The sequence below is a fragment of the Oncorhynchus mykiss genome, chromosome 20 (genome assembly GCF_013265735.2).
Source record: "Oncorhynchus mykiss isolate Arlee chromosome 20, USDA_OmykA_1.1, whole genome shotgun sequence".
NCBI lineage: Eukaryota > Metazoa > Chordata > Actinopteri > Salmoniformes > Salmonidae > Oncorhynchus > Oncorhynchus mykiss.
In genome coordinates this window covers 36419256-36424636 of record NC_048584.1, presented here as the reverse complement: position 1 = coordinate 36424636, position 5381 = coordinate 36419256, and the positions used below count along the sequence as shown (strand labels likewise).

Sequence of the window (5381 nt, the reverse complement as noted above, 5' to 3'; positions counted from 1 at the left end):
TATACTACCCACCACTGCGACCTGTATGCTCTCGTTGGCTGGCCCTCACTCCATATCTGTCGCCAGACCCACTGGCTCCAGGTCATCTACAAGTCCATGCTAGGTAAAGCTCCGCCTTAATTCACTTCACTGGTCACGATGGCAACACCCACCCGTAGCACGCGCTCCAGCAGGTGTATCTCACTGATCATCCCTAAAGCCAACACCTCATTTGGCCGCCTCTCGTTCCAGTTCTCTGCTGCCTGTGACTGGAACGAATTGCAAAAATCACTGAAGTTGGAGACTTTCATCTCCCTCACCAACTTCAAACATCTGCTATCTGAGCAGCTAACCGATCGCTGCAGCTGTACATAGTCTATCGGTAAATAGCCCACCCAATTTTACCTACCTCATCCCCATACTGTTTTTATTTATTTACTTTTCTGCTCTTTTGCACACCAATATCTCTACCTGTACATGACCATCTGATCATTCATCACTCCAGTGTTAACCTGCCAAATTGTAATTATTCGCCTACCTCCTCATGCCTTTTGCCCACAATGTATATAGACTCTTTTTTTCTACTGTGTTATTGACTTGTTAATTGTTTACTCCATGTGTAACTCTGTTGTCTGTTCACACTGCTATGCTTTATCTTGGCCAGGTCGCAGTTGTAAATTATAACTTGTTCTCAATTTGCCTACCTAAATAAAGGCGAGATCAAAATTATAAAAATACAGGTCAACATGAGACCTACAACGTTCAAAATACTTTATTATTATTAACACGTGTAGGAAGCCCAGCCGTGAAGCCGGGCATCAAAAAATTAGTTGATACTCATAATGTTCCTCTCCACGGAAATCTTTAGTAAAAGGCGAAAGATTTATGCGATCTGAAGAGAAACCAGAGTGTACTACCGATTTATCAAAAACATTCACAGCCTGTTCTCGGCCTTACTATTCAGGGTCATGGTTAATATATATATATTTTTAACCAAAGCTCTATACTGCCGATAGAACACAGAGATATTACAGTCCACCAATGCAAACGAAGAGAGACGTTTGGTAAGTGTCATACTTTGCAACTTCATTATTTCTTCACGAAACGAAATGCACGCTGGGCATTACACAAATCATTTCCTGGTTTGTCCCCTTCATTTGTTAATCTCATTTGCAACGGCTGTGTAATTTGAGCAATTAGTGATAACTACGTTGGCGTAACAGTTGAACTACAATCAAAAGTCTACTATCAAACTCGGAAACGATGTTCAATTAGTACATTTTGACAGGACGAAATTACAACGCTTCTACATGGAGCATGCGCAGTTGAGACCCTGCAAGCAACATCTCCACAAGCCAGGCGTGAGAAGCAGGAAGGGGTGTCAGCATGTAACCGTTGTGCTTTACAATTGCGTGTAATCACTCTGCAACAATGTATACAGTTAGAAGACCAAACATAACTCCATGATGAACGTTTGTGTAAAATGGTCTAACAACGTGTCTTAACACGGCCTATTTATTTCCTTAACTTACCTCATTTGCACTCACTGTATATAGACTTTTTGTTTTATTTTGTTCTACTGTATTATTGACTGTATGTTTTGTTTATTCCATGTGTAACTCTGTGTTGTTGTGTCGAATTGCTACGCTTTATCTTGGCCAAATGAGAACTTGTTCTCAACTAGCCTACCTGGTTAAATAAAGGCGAAATAAAAATAAATAAATAAAAAACAGGTGTTTGACTAGTGGATTACTCTACTACAGATAGCCTATTGCCCTGAAAAACGCACAGCGAAGTATAGTATGAAGTCCACTAGCCCTACAGAGAAGTCTACCCAAATTACCTAAACATTCCAAGGCAAGACCGATTGCTGTATGGCGATGACGATGTACATGAACAAATTTCCTCGGTTTCTCCCCACAAACAAATTGCTACCTATAATATCACTAAAGCGAGTTAACAATGTATTTTTAAGAAATGTTGTTATAACAAACACCAGAGTCTGGTTACTATTAGGCTATCATTTATTTAGAAACGTTTACCTTTTGTATTTCGTTGGTTTCTTATCGCAAAACCTGTTACCACCGCTGGCATGGCACATAGGTGATTGCGCGCCTTTGATTATTTGTTTTCGACATTTTCAGATTGTGATAGTACTGTTCATTAAGAATTTACCTGTTTAAATGTGTGCATAAATTATGGTAGCCTAGTGGTTAGAGCGTTGGCCTAGTAACCGAAAGGTTGCAAGTTCATAATCTCCCAGCTGACAAGGTACAAATCTGTCGTTCTGCCCCTGAACAGGCAGTTAACCCACTGTTCCTAGGCCGGTATTGAAAATAAGAAGTTGTTCTTAATTTACTTGCCTAGTTAAATAAAGATAAAATAAAAATATGGCTGGTCTTTTAAGATGCCCTTTTCCCGTAGTTGTTTGGAAAAGTAAATTTCTTTAGTTATAAACTCCCACCAAAATGTAAGTTTAGCCTATGTAATGTTTATGGCAAAATGTGTTTATTTCATTAGACAATATACATTGAGGATCCATCTTGACAGTGGACATTCTCACCAAGACCTGTTCTAGTAGCCTCCCTGTCGTCTAATCTATCCAAGGCGGTTGACAATGCTCTATCAAACTGGCTGTATTGTATACAGCAGCCTTAAAGGTATTTTTCTCTCAGCTCGATGCTGATGTCTTGCTAGCTAGCGAAACGTCTTGCTTCCTTTACCAACAATGCTTTATAATTAAGTCCCGTTTTATCTGTGCCTTTACAATAGTGACAGTTTATTGTAGTGCAGTGAACCGGCACTATTTAGTTACACTGCTGCCGTGGTGCTGTCAGTTTGGCCAAATCTATCCCTGAACCAATCAGATATCAACATGAAGCCAAGGTTCAGCTAGTTCAGAAACATTAAAGTTAACACATTTCATGTTTTCACCCCCAGGCAATGCGAGATAGGAGCAGTATCTGACTGGACTGAAGCTTGAACCCAGATAGAGACACACACATATCAAATCAAATGTTATTTGTCACATGTGCCGAATACAACGGGTGTAGAAGTTGCCGTGAAATGCTTACTTACAAACCCTTAACCAACAATGCAGTCAAATAAATAGAGTTAATCAAATATTTACTAAATACACTAAAGTTGTTTTGTATATACAGGGGGTCCTGGTACAGAGTCAATGTGGAGGCTATATACAGGGGGTCCTGGTACAGAGTCAATGTGCAGGCTATATACAGGGGGTACTGGTACAGAGTCAATGTGGAGGCTATATACAGGGGGTACCGGTACAGAGTCAATGTGGAGGCTATATACAGGGGGTCCTGGTACAGAGTCAATGTGGAGACTATATACAGGGGGTCCTGGTACAGAGTCAATGTGGAGGCTATATACAGGGGGTACTGGTGCAGAGTCAATGTGGAGGCTATATACAGGGGGTCCTGGTACTGAGTCAATGTGGAGACTATATACAGGGGGTCCTGGTACAGAGTCAATGTGGAGGCTATATACAGGGGGTACTGGTACAGAGTCAATGTGGAGGCTATATACAGGGGGTCCTGGTACAGAGTCAATGTGGAGGCCATATACAGGGGGTCCTGGTACAGAGTCAATGTGGAGACTATATACAGGGGGTCCTGGTACAGAGTCAATGTGGAGGCTATATACAGGGGGTCCTGGTACTGAGTCAATGTGGAGGCTATATACAGGGGGTCCTGGTACAGAATCAATGTGGAGGCTATATACAGGGGGTACTGGTGCAGAGTCAATGTGGAGGCTATATACAGGGGGTCCTGGTACTGAGTCAATGTGGAGACTATATACAGGGGGTCCTGGTACAGAGTCAATGTGGAGGCTATATACAGGGGGTACTGGTACAGAGTCAATGTGGAGGCTATATACAGGGGGTCCTGGTACAGAGTCAATGTGGAGGCTATATACAGGGGGTACTGGTACTGAGTCAATGTGGAGACTATATACAGGGGGTCCTGGTACAGAGTCAATGTGGAGGCTATATACAGGGGGTACTGGTACTGAGTCAATGTGGAGACTATATACAGGGGGTCCTGGTACAGAGTCAATGTGGAGGCTATATACAGGGGGTACTGGTACAGAGTCAATGTGGAGGCTATATACAGGGGGTCCTGGTACAGAGTCAATGTGGAGGCTATATACAGGGGGTACTGGTACTGAGTCAATGTGGAGACTATATACAGGGGGTCCTGGTACAGAGTCAATGTGGAGGCTATATACAGGGGGTACTGGTACTGAGTCAATGTGGAGACTATATACAGGGGGTCCTGGTACAGAGTCAATGTGGAGGCTATATACAGGGGGTCCTGGTACAGAGTCAATGTGGAGGCTATATACAGGGGAGGTACCGGTACAGAGTCAATGTGGAGGCTATATACAGGGGGGTACAGGTACAGAGTCAATGTGGAGGCTATATACAGGGGGTCCTGGTACAGAGTCAATGTGGAGGCTATATACAGGGGGTCCTGGTACAGAGTCAATGTGGAGGCTATATACAGGGGAGGTACCGGTACTGAGTCAATGTGGAGACTATATACAGGGGGTCCTGGTACAGAGTCAATGTGGAGGCTATATACAGGGGGTACTGGTACTGAGTCAATGTGGAGACTATATACAGGGGGTCCTGGTACAGAGTCAATGTGGAGGCTATATACAGGGGGTCCTGGTACAGAGTCAATGTGGAGGCTATATACAGGGGAGGTACCGGTACAGAGTCAATGTGGAGGCTATATACAGGGGGTATCGGTACAGAGTCAATGTGGAGGCTATGTACAGGGGGTCCTGGTACAGAGTCAATGTGGAGACTATATACAGGGGGTCCTGGTGCAGAGTCAATGTGGAGGCTATATACAGGGGGTCCTGGTACAGAGTCAATGTGGAGGCTATATACAGGGGGTACCGGTACTGAGTCAATGTGGAGGCTATATACAGGGGAGGTACCGGTACAGAGTCAATGTGGAGGCTATATACAGGGGGTCCTGGTACAGAGTCAATGTGGAGGCTATATACAGGGGGTACCGGTACTGAGTCAATGTGGAGGCTATATACAGGGGAGGTACCGGTACAGAGTCAATGTGGAGGCTATATACAGGGGGTCCTGGTACAGAGTCAATGTGGAGGCTATATACAGGGGAGGTACCGGTACAGAGTCAATGTGGAGGCTATATACAGGGGGGTACAGGTACAGAGTCAATGTGGAGGCTATATACAGGGGGTCCTGGTACAGAGTCAATGTGGAGGCTATATACAGGGGGTCCTGGTACAGAGTCAATGTGGAGGCTATATACAGGGGGTACCGGTACAGAGTCAATGTGGAGGCTATATACAGGGGGTACTGGTGCAGAGTCAATGTGGAGGCTATATACAGGGGG

General features: G+C 44.1%; 1 non-coding gene across 1 annotated transcript; it reads right to left on the bottom strand.

The window, feature by feature from the left end:
* Positions 1–775: 775 nt before the first annotated feature.
* Positions 776–891, bottom strand: LOC118942466. Its single transcript, XR_005038403.1, has one exon. It is a non-coding gene; the product is annotated as a U5 spliceosomal RNA (small nuclear RNA).
* Between the last annotated feature and the right edge of the window lie 4490 nt (positions 892–5381).